Here is a 13,696-nt window from a genome sequence, read left to right on the forward strand (position 1 = left end):
GGAAGTGCCGCTAATGCTCAGGGCTTTAGCGGCGTTTTTGAGAAAGCGCCGCAAAAAACATAATCCAAAACGACGCAGTTTTGTGAGCTTTGTGGATTTAGCGGCATTTTTAAGGAAGCGCCGCTAATGCTCAGGGCTTTAGCGGCGTTTTTGAGAAAGCGCCGCAAAAAAACCTAATCCAAAACGATGCAGTTTTGTGAGCTTTGTGGATTTAGCGGCGTTTTTAAGGAAGCGCCGCTAATGCTCACGGCTTTAGCGGCGTTTTTGAGATAGCGCCGCAAAAAACCTAATGTAAAACGACGCAGTTTTTGTGAGCTTTCGGGGATTTAGCGGTGTTTTTAAGAAAGCGCCGCTAATGCTCAGGGCTTTAGCGGCGTTTTTGGGAAAGCGCCGCAAAAAACCTAATCCAAAACGACGCCGTTTTGTGAGCTTTCGGGGATTTAGTGGCGTTTTTTAGAAAGCGCCGCAAAAAAAACCTAAGCCAAAACTACACCTTTTTTTGCGCTTTCGGGGATTTAGCGGTGTTTAATTGATTTATTATTTATATTAATTATTTAAAATTGAACTTATTTCTAATTAAATATTTAAAATCTTCAGAAAAAAATAACACGTGGAAATAATTTGAAATAAAACACATGGAAAAATTAAAAGACTATTAGTTAAAATAATTTTAAAATTTTTTGGGTACATGATTACTAATTATTTTTTAATTTATATAATAAAAAATTTCTTATATAATCATAAAAGAGATATTATTAATTTTAAAATATTGAATTAATTATCACTATAATTTAGGGTTTTCAATTTAGGGTATATAATTTTATTTAAGATTTAAGGTCGGTTTAAGAGTTCATATTTTAAGGTTTTAGTTAGGGAGTATTTATGGATTTAGGGATTATGGATTAATAGGGATTATGGTTTAATTAAGGGTTGGGATTTAAGGCTTAGGGGTTAGGGGTTTAGGAGTTAGATGTTAGCTAGGGGTTAAGAGTTAGTGATTTAGGGGCTTAAGGTTTCAGGGGTCAGGTTAGGGTTTTGGGTTTTGGGTTTAGATTATTATTATATTTAAAATATGTTATTATGTAGTTGTAAAAGATAATAATAAAATTGTTTAGGGTTTTTAATTAGTTTAGAGTATATGATAAATTTAATATTTAAGGCTGGTTTAGGGGTTCATATTTAAAGGTTTAGGGACTACTATATATATGGATTTAGGGATTATGGATTAGGGATTATGGTTTAATTAAGGGACGTTGGTCGAGATTTAAGGTTTAGGGGTTAAGAGTTTAGGGGTTAGACGTTAGTGGTTAAGAGTTTAGGGATTTAGGGTTTAGAGTTTTAGGGGTCGGGTTAGGGTTTTGGGTTTAGATTTTTTATTTATATTTTAAATATGTTATTATGTAATTGTAAAAGATGTATAATTTAGGGTTTAAATTATGCCTTGAAAGAGATGTATATAATAGATAGACTTAAATATTTATATCATTTCAATGGTTCATTTAGGGTTTAATAAGGTTAAGGTTTACTTGAGATTTGGAATTTTATACAATTAATTAATGTTTTTATATTAAAAAAATTGAATCTAAACCATTTGATATATTTAAATATTACCATAAATCGAATTAATAAATAAGTTTAAAAAAGTAATAGATTGCTACGGATAATGTAAGTATAATTATTAAATTTGGAGAGGGCCAATTTATAAGAAATAAAATTAAAATACAAAAATAAAAATGAAATAAAAACACTAAACTTTTAATTTTATCTAATTTTTATAAATATTACTTAAAAAACTAAAAATTTTAATTTTATCTAATTTTTATAAATATAACTTAAAAAAACCTATGTATTAAAATTTTCCAAAACGGCGCCGTTTCAATAAAGAATTTCATTTATTAGTGGCGTTTTTGTCCAAAACGCCGCAAAAAAATTCTTAATAATATAGACAAAACTGTGTAGTTTTTGGCTACGAATTTAATGGATTTCGCGTCGCTAGGAGAAAAACGCCATTAAAGGTCATCATTAGCGGCGCTACGCTAAAAGCGCCGCAAAATTTCATTGTTGTTTAAACAAAACGGTGTTGTTTTTTATGAGCATTAGTGGCGCTATGATATAAACGCCGCAAAGTTCGAAAAACTATGTATTAAAAACTATGATTTTTTGTGGCGTTTTTTGTAAAACGCCACAAATACTTTTAAAAGAATCGCGCCATATTATTCCCAAATTTTCGAAATCCCTAATTTCCCCCTGAAACCCCTAACTTTACAAAATGCAGACTTCTACTGTTCCAGGTTAGCTATTCTATTCTACTGTCCTCTGGTTTCAGTTTTTAGTTCTAGGTTTCCTCTTAAAATTCCCTCCCACACACTCTTTTTTGTTCTTTTGTTTTTCATTTTCATGGTTCACACACTTAGAGAGACCCAAACCGACGCTTCGCCAGACACAAATCGTGGGAAGACAAAGTTGTAAAACGAATATAAAGAAAAGGGGGAAGGGGTTGAAAGGTGGCTCCTTCTTGCTTAGTTGTGTTCCAAAATAGATGGGGGCTTTGGCGCCAGCCCTTTCCACTTGGATACCTGAAATGACCTTCTTTTGAAGAACGCTATTGAGGTACTTGCCTTTTCTTTTCTCCTTCATTGGTTTTTAAGAAAAGGAATAAAATAAAGATTGGGTCTTTTTCATACTTGTTTCAGGAATTGGTTTTACTTGTGGTCTCAATTTGACTTTTTTTCTGTTCGTATTTGCTGTCAACTTGAAGTCTTCTTTGTTTTTCTAGTAGCTAGAAAATAATGCATTTTTTTCTTTTAAATTTCTCACCCGTTCTATTTCCTTGTTTTATTTATTAGAGTTGCTGAGCTTATTTACGTGTCCTTCTTAGTCTTTTGGATGTATGGCACTGCCACTGTTCTAGTCTTCAAATTCTGGGTTTATTGTGTTAAAGCGTGGATTCATTGCAATATAAGTTGGTTGTGTTAAAAAAAATTATACGATTCTTGCATTATGTTTATAAAGTTAGGATATTCATAAGATTATCCTCATGTTGTTGTTGTTTCAGAGGAATTCTATTGCATAATGCCAAAATTTGTCAATAGATAGATTGCTTGTGAGAATGCGATGTAGAAATATTACTAATAAACATGGTTTGCGCTGTGCCAAAGTGTTTCTATTCATGGATGCAAGTAGCTTTTCTAGAACATGAAATGACATTACTATGGTTGGTCTGGTAGTGCCCTTATTTGCAAAGAGTGCATGAATATCAACAGGAAAATGGGATCCAAATTGTGCATTTAGCATGAATATCAAGAGGAGCAGCATCCTTAAAGATCCTTTACCTGTAAATGGCTTCAAATAAAGTGTCTGAATATTTGGAAGAATGAATCTTGAAGTTCGTATGAAGATATTGGAAGATAAAGTTGACAACCATCAACTGGATGATGGAGAACTTTAAACTCTCAGTCAAACAACAGGTAAATTCAATCTTACTTTTAAAAGAACTTGATTACATAGGTAGTAATCTCCAATCACACTCTTAAATAAAGGTTTCATTCACTTCTATAGATTGAGGCTGTTTTAACCAAGGACGAACTTCAACACCTTGCTTTCTTATGCAAATCCGAAGTTGATTCAATTGGTAGGTTAACTGCTGGAATCTTGTGGTTGCTCAAGCTTGAAAAATGTGCCGCTCTCATCACTGAATCATCTAATTCTGAGTCTTCCCTGGTGAACCTTACTAACATTAAAGAACTTAAACAGAAACTGGATAACATGCATAGTTTACTGCTGCAATTGCGGGTTCAAATTTGAATTTCTTTATCAAAAAAATATTTGCTTTTGATCATATATTTTTACTCATTCTTTATGTATATAGTAAACATACTATAATTACATGTCCGAGTATATGAGGTTTATTAAGCATTGATGAAAGAAATTTAGTTGGTGTAATCCGAAATTTTGTTCATGTTTTTTTTACTTAGTTATAAATAAGGTAACAGCTAGTTCAATCAGTTCAATCATCGAATTTTAATTATTTTTGAGAATTTTTTTTAAAAAAATTGAGGTTTTTTCATTATATTTTAGTTCATTTTCATCCTTTGTTTTTTGAAAAAAATTATGATATTTTTTTATGCATTGCTTGAAGTAATTTTAAAATTTTGGGGGGTTAAAAGTAAAATTTTAACAAAATTTAACGAAATTGAGAGATTAAAATTGATATTATTCCATTTAACGAAAGGTGTAAGGCCATTGTTTGCCCCTAAGCATATATTCTGAATATATTCATAGACATTCATATATCCAAATGAAAATATTAATCTTTATAATAAAAAAATTGAAAAAATAATTAATCAACTTTATCTTCCAAAGTGTTTCTATTCGTCCTATGAATTGTGTTTCTACTTTATTGAACCCTGTTTCAGTCTATTTCTTTGTACCCTTTTGCAGGCTGGTGCTTCTTTGGAATCTCTTGCTAAGGGTACTAAGAACTCAATGGGCTTGTCAACAATTGCACTGAATTGCACAGAAGGTGGTCATATTTATTTTCTTTATGAAAATTTTCTTCGCTTCATTTTCTTTGATATTTTATTTTGTTTTTTTAGTATTTTTTCTTTATTTTGATTTTAATTTTTTTCGTATTTGAAGAATCTTCTATTGTTTTCTATATACTCATTTCTTGATCGGAGTTTGGTTTTAATTTATGTCAGTTTGAATGTCCCAGCAGTAGTGACAGTGGCTTGTGGTTTTTCATAATTTTATTGTTAAACTCTTCTAATTTCTTTAAAAAAATAAAAGAAATGTATAGTATATTTTAGTCGCTGATATTTTGTTTGAAAATTTATCTAATCTCCTTTGTACTTAATTTTTTCTATTGTTGGTCGGGATCCACTTATTGAGGTGTTTATCGACAACCCTCCGGATTATTTTCTTTTACATAAAGCAACTAACCTTTTCCCACTAACCTTTTCCCACACCTAATCTGTTTTAAGTTCTTCATGATTGAACTTGAATGTTTCATGGTATGTAAGCTGATCAAGGTATAATAACGCATAGACTGAGAGTTCAGTCATGTTGGCTTCATATTTGGTGGCAAATTCCGTAAATAGTATTATGTTTTCTAAACAGGGATTCATTAGTACTTTGTAGTTTGTATAAGTGACATTCTAATTTTGTCCATGATTTCTTTGTTTACTGTAAATGTTTTAATATGCTTTTCTCTTGCCGTCTATCATTTTCCCCTTTTGCAGGTAGCTATTAGTTTGGAGAAGGCCGCATTATCTGACGAATATTTTATTAAGAGGAAGCTTTATCCAAATGTTGATTTCTATTTTGGGTTAATATATCGGTAAGATAAGATTAATTTCACTGCTCACTTTGAGAAACTAGACGAATGTATAAGATATATTTTAGATGTTAGACCAGTGACAATTGAGGTTTTATTCAATAGGGCCATGGGATTTCCACCAGAGTTCTTCACTGTGTTATTTGCAATCCCTCGAATGGCTGGGTACTTGGCACACTGGCACGAGTCTCTAGATGATCCCGATACAAAGATAATAAGACCCCAACAGGTCAGTCAATACTTCAGGACTCAAAACCTATTTTATTATAATTATACTTATGATCATGACTGTGGAACCGAAATAAGCAACGAGGCATGTTATTTTCTTCTAGTGTAGTGTGATTCCATATTCTTGGTTGGGAAAATCCCTACCAACTTTGACTTGCTATGCTGCTATGTTTTATCTGGTACTCAATAAAAACCCTAAATAGTTGGCTATGAATTTTTCTGCTTTTTTTCTCAGCATCCAAAAGTATAGTTCTTTTTTTTTTATCATTTATTTTAGGTGAACGATTGTAGTAGAAGATCTCATGGGAATTTAGTTTAATTGATGAATGCTACTGTGGTATAACAGCAAAAATTGTGAGAGTGAAGGAGGGGGAAAGAAGATGAAAGCAAAAAGGAAACTTGGTGATAGTGTAGACGTAAAACGGGACTTAAAACGGCAGAGGGTTGTGGATTCACCATCTTCACCTCCTGAAGAGTCACTGTGCCTTATAATGACGATGAAGATGATGAAAGGAGAGCATTGAATCACATAGGCAGCAGAGAAGAAGATGGTCACAGAGTTGAAAGTGAAGAAGAAGATGATGAAGATGATCCATTTCAGTTTAATTTCAAAGGGTTTTTGAATTTCCATTTTAGTCTATAAATTTTACATTTTGAACTTATGCATTTTTTTTTGCAATCAATTAGTTGCACTATTTGAACTTGTAATTTTGCTATTTAAATATTAACATAATTTTTCAATATTTTGACTAAAAAAATTAATTTATTATATGATTAAATACTATCTTTTTTACTAAAAGTATATATTTAATACTAATTAATTTTTTATATTAATAATGTTTTATTTTAATATTTAATATTTCTAAATGTTTTTAAAAGTTAGTGGCGTTTTTTCATAAACGCTGCCAAAGAATGGTGTTTTTAGCGGCGTTTGTAATCAAAGCGTCGCTAAAGGTCTTTGATCTATAGTGGCGTTTGTGGTAAAAGCGCCGCTAAAGGTCTTGAGCTATAGTGGCGTTTGTTAAAAAGTGCCGCTAAAGATCCCAAGCTATAGCGGCGTTTGTTAGAAAAGTGCCGCTAAAGATCCTAATCTATAGCGGCGTTTATTTCTAAAAATGCCGCAAAAGTTTGCGGCGATGACAACAGTGGCATTTTTTGCAGCGCTTTTAAAAATGCCGCAAATACTTTTAGCGGCGCTAAAAAGCGCCGCTAAAGGTATAAAAAAACGCCGCTAAAAACCTGTTTTGGTGTAGTGAATTCTTGCCAAGAAGTGGTAAGTACGCCTCAAATCTCGAAGTTTGATCTTGAATCTTTATAGATTTTCTATCTATCGATAATCTTGCGACCAATTAAACGATTTTTCATTGAATCTTTTGATAATCTTGATGAATCTTGAAATTTTTTATTAATTCTTGCGTAAATATCATTTGAAGGACCCGATTTAGGCATCCCAGATCAAATTTGGACGTGAAGATCGTCATTCAAGACCCATGTGACAGGTGTGTGTTCTTTTACAAGCAAATCGGGGCAAAACCATGCCTAGGATAGGGCCACATGGGCTGCCACAAGAGCGTGTGGACCACACGGTTATGTCCCCCTCCAAACCCTAGGATAGTTCACTTCTCACACGGGCATGACCCTTCCACAAGGTCTACCACTCGGGTGAACCACACGGCCTAACGGTCATGTGCCTTGAATGTAACAACTTGATTTAGACCCTAATCGAAACAGTGGTTTCGAGACCATGAATCTTAGTTAGAAAAATATTTAAAAATTATTTTCTGTGTTTATTCTATGTGAATTTATATCTGTGAAATTTGCATGATTTAATTTTATTATTTGAGTGCCCGATTTAATAAAAAGAACTTAATCGCGTAAAATGAAAATTTGGTGGTTAAATATAAAAAGGGTCGAATTGATGTTGTCTTTGTTGCATGAGGTACTTATAATGTAATTAGGCCATGATTAAAATGGATGGACGGTTTGTGGTATTAAATAGCAAGGTATTATCTTAATTTTAAAATGGTAATTTTATAATATTTTAATAATGTTATAATTATAAAAACATAAAATAAAGTTGCATGCATTCTTTTTTTTTCTTCAAAAGCCGAAAATACAAAAAGAAAAGAAAAAGAGAAAGAAAAACATATCCGGCCATTAGCAAGCTTGATTCAAGGTGAGTTTTAGCTCGATTTTTTATAATTTTTACGTTTTTGATATCGTTGCTTCGAATACTATTCGACCCATGCTAGAATTTCTGATTTTGATGAATTTTTTGAGTTATGCCATTGATGAATATTTGTGTTTTGTGATGTTTGATGATAAATTATGAAAGATATGTTTTGGATTAATATGATTTGTATTGAAATTTTTGGTGAATTTGAGTAATTAGGGCTAAATTGCAAAAATAATAAATTGAAGGACTAAAATGTAAAATAAATGAAATATATGGACTAGTATGAGTATAAGGAATATTCGGCCTAACTATGTTGTTGTGAGATTGTGCATATTTTGTGTTTTATGCAATATGGACTAAATTGTGAAAAATGTGAAATATCAGGGGTAAAAGTGTAATTTGCCTATTAAATATTTGATTTAATAAGTTTAGTTTATATTAATTTAGATCAAGAAAAGAGAAAATCAGATTTAGATTGGGAGAAAAATAAAGTTGTCGACTAGCCGATCTGTACCGATTTTTCATCGTCCGAGGTAAGTCTTTAAGCAATTAAACATTGTTACTTTTAAATAAATATGATTTCTATATGCTGAATGAATTATTTGAATATATATTTATGTAAGCCGAATGTAAATAACCTTGGGAGCTATGTTAATGAATTTGTTACGACTGAGTTATGACATTTGGAAGTTAGTATGAATTTGGAAGTCAGTATGAACTTTATGGAATATTTGGAATTTTCGATATAAGAATTTTTTATGAGACAGCTTTATATTATTGACATTCGGGCTTTGAGCCTATCAAGCCATGTGCTGGTGAATTAAATCAGGCTTTATACCTAGCAGGCTTATTGCCGGTGTATAAAATTAGACTTCGAGTCTAGCAGGCCTTGTGCCGGTGTGTGATATAGGCTTAGGCCTAGCAGGCTTTATGCCGATGAATTATTATAAGTTTAAGCTTAAAAGACTTTATGCTGATGTGAAAATTGAATACGCTAAATGAGCTAAAATAACCAGGTATGAGCTTAGCTTATTACTTAATTGAAACAAGTTAAGTAAGATTCTTGATATCTATTATAAGATATGTAAGATATAAGTGAAGAATGTGAGTAGATATGAGAAGTATGTTTCGGCTATATATATATATATGAAATTGAGTTTTGATTCATGAGTACATATATATATTTAAATGTAAGCATACTTGGAATAATGTTATTTTGGGAATGAAAAATTGAATGATATTATGCTAAATGTGATACATTAGCATTCGGCCAAGGTAACTTATTTGTGTAGAAGTATAAGTTATAAATAAATAAGATGATATGTTTGAGATTAAGTATAACAGTAATGTTATGATTTGGCTTGTTTTAAATGCTTTGATTATTCTTTTGAATGGTTAAATTTGCTTGTGACTTATTAAGCTAAATTAGCTTACTTTGTGTATTTATGTTTACCTCTATTTTATAGATTTCAGATTCAAGTTACAAGCTCGGAGATCGTCAGCAAAGTTTAGCACACTACCGATTGCCTTCGATATTTTATAAACTAAATTTTTAAACTTATGGCATGTATAGGCTGGAAAATGTTTTGAAACGACGAACTTTGGTTTTGTATAAAGCCATGCGAAAATGGCTTGGTATTTATGCTTAGTTTTGGTTTTATGTGTGCTTAGTTATTATGTTTAATGAGCTATGCATGAATGTGGTAAAAATTCATTTCAGTTAAAGTGCTAAGTACTATGGATGGATGATGTTTTTGGTAAGTGTTTTATGTATTGAAAATGGCTTTATTATTAGGTTTAAATTCGGTATTGGTTGGATTATAGTTAAAGTTTATTTGGTTATCATGTTGTATATCATGGTTGAACATAATTTCTGTTATACGAAAGTCTTGAGGATTGTTTGTTGATTTCGAATGTGGCATGAAGAAATTGGTTATGTTATATGTTTATAAATACATATAAATATTTAATCTTGATTTGAGCTTACATTGGAAGTGTATCTGAGTATATGATACATGTAAAAATGTTTTGTATTTTTGTTATATGTTTATATTAAGTGTTAAATAAGTTAAAGTAGGCCATGTGAATGTTATGTAAAAAAAAAAAACTGAGACACATACATGGTACCATTTGGTGTACTTTTATCTTATATACTAAGATAATGATCTATGTTAGCCGAATGGACTAGAAACTAGAATGAGTTTGTTTTTAAATGGAAGCTCATTATATTATGTAAAATATACAAGTTTCATATAGATTAATATGTTGGTGTCGTGTATATATATATATATATATATAAAATTTGATAATGCATATTTTATTTCAAATGGTCTATAATTTGTACATGTGTAGGACTTTTATAAAAATAGGTCTAATATTCAATAATGAAATTATTGATGTGTTATATGTCCTGTATATGTATAAATGATGGATTATGTGTAATTTATATCATGCTATGAATGACATATATTATAAGTTTCGTTAGTTGATTAATTATAATAATTGATGTGATTAAAATTTTGAACTATATTATGTTATGCATATCTGTGTGAATTGTATATGTTCGGTAATACCTCATAACCTTAACCTGGCGACGGATACAGGTTAGGGATGTTACATAGGAAACCCTAGTGCAATTCGTAAACCACACTGCCTCAATCTGTTATACGACCGTGTAACCCTTCCACACGGTGTGGCCAAACAACCATTTGCCCCTATTTTTTAGATTTTACAATTTTACCTAGAATTTTGTGATTTGCTCAATTTAGTCTCAGATTGATCCCTGAACTGTTTTTATTATTCTATTTTATTCAATTAAGTCCCTAACAATACGAATAATGTTAGAATCAATGATCTGATTGACTAAATTATTAATATTATGTAAAAGTATCATATGTCTAGTTTAATCCCTATACATTATTTGACTTGTTTTCAGAGTTTTTCCTTGCTCAATTAGGTCATTGATATCTTGTGAATCTTGAAATTTGTGTTAAATGCCTTAAATGCTCTTATTATATCACATGATACTTGAAAGTTATATTTTTTTCCGGTAAAGTGAGAATGTTAAATTGAAAGTGATAATATTGTTACCGCTCTACAAAAAACATGATAAGCATGTTAAGTCTTAGTGATGAATTGAGTACATGTTACATGTCTACTACTAGTGTTGATTTGCTATAATACAAAGCATGACATACTGCATTGTATGGGGTGGGACATTATATGAAGGAAGAGTGACAGTTTTTTTAAATTTGTAAACAAGTGGTGGCTTATCTACAAAACCAGGTAGCAGTTTGTTTAATCTGCAGACATGTTGTGCACTCACAACAAGTGGCAGTAACTGCAAATAATTTTATCTAAAATACATATTTTTCCTTTACAAAGTGGTAGTTTAACTGCAAATCAGTGGTGGCTCATCCATAATCCGGAGTGATATGATAGATGAATTCTGGGGAACTCATAAGTGAGGTGTGTAGTAGAGTCGAGTAGGACTTTTCTGTTAATTTGAAACTACATTGCATTTATAAGCACGTGCATATAAAACTGTTTTATGTGAAAAATCGTTAATCTGAGGTGCTTTATCGTTGTGTTTAATCTCAAAATTGCTAATCCATGTGCTTTGTTTGTTTGTTGTTTTGTTCTAGTTTTCTTGTGACTAAACTCACATTGAGTTTCATAGCTCACTCCCCTTTTACAGATAACCCACCAGGTAAGGATACGGTCGCGGCATACGGAGGGCTCGAAAACGTTTTATTTTTATGAAAGTATTACTAGGTTTATTTTATAATTTTTGTTATTTCAGAACCGTACTATTTTACTTATTTTGTGGCATGGGTCTCATGTTTAGGGTTTATTTAGCATGAATGACATTTAACTTAATTTAAGATATGGAATTTAATTATCTGTGCATGAAATATAGTTTTCATCAAAACTAAGTTAAAAATCACTTTTCCGCTACTAAGTCATAATTAAATTATGTCTAATAAATAAACTAGAAGTTAACTAAGCTTTCGATGGTAATTACCTTTTCAAGAAAAATATTAAATTAATAGTATTTTATCAACCCATGAGCCGTTTTCTAAAAATAGTCTAAGTATTTCTAAAGATAAACAAATATTTTAATTTGACTATTTAAAATCTCTGATCGCACCAGATCATCTCGGTGGCCAATGTAACCTCTCAGATTCGAGCTTATCGTCTAGGTCGAGTTAAAGAAATTACAATTTAAGAATAAAATAATTGATAACTGTTTTAGCTTTGTTTCTTTATTAGGTTAAATGCTGATTTTAATTCCATTCACCAATAATTATTTGAACCAATTATTTTAAATACAGAACAAGTATAGGTCATACAAATAATATAAATAATTAACAATATATATATATACTTTATAATTTTTTTTCGAAGGGTTTAATACAAATTTGAATTGACTCGCCAGTTAACATACATTTCAACCTTTTAAATATGTTTAAAAATAAAAATTATAAATTTTCTAAAAATTTAAAAGTAATTATAAAATAATTTTTAATTATTTTCTTGGATAGGTCGGATACATATATTAAATTAATTTTTAAATTATCGCGTATGACACTCTTTAAATATGTTATTTAAAAAAAATAATTAAGTACAATTTTTCTATCAATAGGAGAATACTGAAAATTGTCATTATACTTTACCTTCATTGATATTTGCTATTATATATTGAAACTATAAGTAAATTTACGTATGATTGAATTTTACCACTAAACTTTAAATTTTATTAAAGTTTTTCACTAACTTTAATTTTTGATTAAATTTTACCCTTCAATATTAAATTTCATGATTTGAAAATATAATTTGATAAAAATTTCTTTCAAATATTTTTATTTTAATAATTAATAATGACTTAAATTATAAATATTAAAAATTAGTAAACTTGAAATATTTAAAATTAAAATTTCTATTTAATGAAATAAAAACTTGAAAAACAATATATATTGTAAAGGAATATTTTATGTTTATTTTTATAAAATAATTGTTTTTATTTAATTTTAATATTATATTAGTTAACTTATTATTGTTAAATATTAAATTAAAATATAAAAATATTTTTATTAAATTATTTTTTTTAAAATTAATAATGAATAGAAAAATTTAAATTTAGTGAAAAAAATTCAATCTAAAGCCTTAAAATTCAATACAAAGTTAAAATATAGTGGTAAATTTATATATAACCTATAAGAATAATAAAAAATATCAATCAAAGTGAAATAAAATAATAATTTTCGATTTCCATTTAAAGTATAATGACAAATTAGTATATTAACCTTTAATAAAATGATTTTTAAAAGCTACGTACCATATATATGAATTCAAACCAACAAATTTTAAAAACAGTAAACTTGAAAAAAAAAAAAAAGCATGATGCCATTAAAAAGTATATATATGGACAAGTGTCCATCAATGGCTCATTTGGGGATTATTTATATAAGTATAGATATTATGCTTTAATTTATTTGATTGTAAAATTTTTTAATCATAATTATAAATTTAGTTATTAATATTTATATATTTTTAATTTAATTTTTATTTTTTGAGTTAAATTTGGCTTTTAACCTTTTTAAAATGAGTTCTTTTTAAAATGAGTTGAATTTAACCAGCAATATTTTAAAAAGAGTCATATTTTTTTTAATGAAAATACTAAATAAAACGTTGAATTCTAAACATAGCATCCCACATGACAATTCATGTGTACTTCATGCTATTTTTTTAATTTATAATTTTTTTAATTTTTCTATTTTTTAACAAATTTATAATTTTAAATTATTTGTTGGTGTAGTATATAAGACAAATAGTATCATTTCAGTATGAAGTACATGTAAACTACCATGCTGGTTATCATTTCAACATCGTTAAAAACTAATATTTTAGTCAACATTTTCATTTTTTTTTAAAAAGAAAAATAATTTAACTCTTTT

The 13,696-nt window shown here is 29.4% G+C and overlaps 1 long non-coding RNA gene across 1 annotated transcript; it reads left to right on the forward strand.

Annotated features, from left to right (window-relative positions):
- The first annotated feature begins 3,418 nt into the window (after positions 1 to 3,418).
- LOC107896410 (uncharacterized) lies at positions 3,419 to 5,956 on the forward strand. Its single transcript, XR_001683748.2, has 6 exons — positions 3,419 to 3,467; positions 3,559 to 3,631; positions 4,441 to 4,522; positions 5,241 to 5,338; positions 5,441 to 5,564; positions 5,910 to 5,956. It is a non-coding gene; the product is annotated as an uncharacterized lncRNA (long non-coding RNA).
- The last annotated feature ends 7,740 nt before the right edge of the window (positions 5,957 to 13,696 follow it).

The sequence above is a fragment of the Gossypium hirsutum genome, chromosome A06 (assembly GCF_007990345.1).
Source record: "Gossypium hirsutum isolate 1008001.06 chromosome A06, Gossypium_hirsutum_v2.1, whole genome shotgun sequence".
Classification (NCBI taxonomy): Eukaryota; Viridiplantae; Streptophyta; class Magnoliopsida; order Malvales; family Malvaceae; genus Gossypium; species Gossypium hirsutum.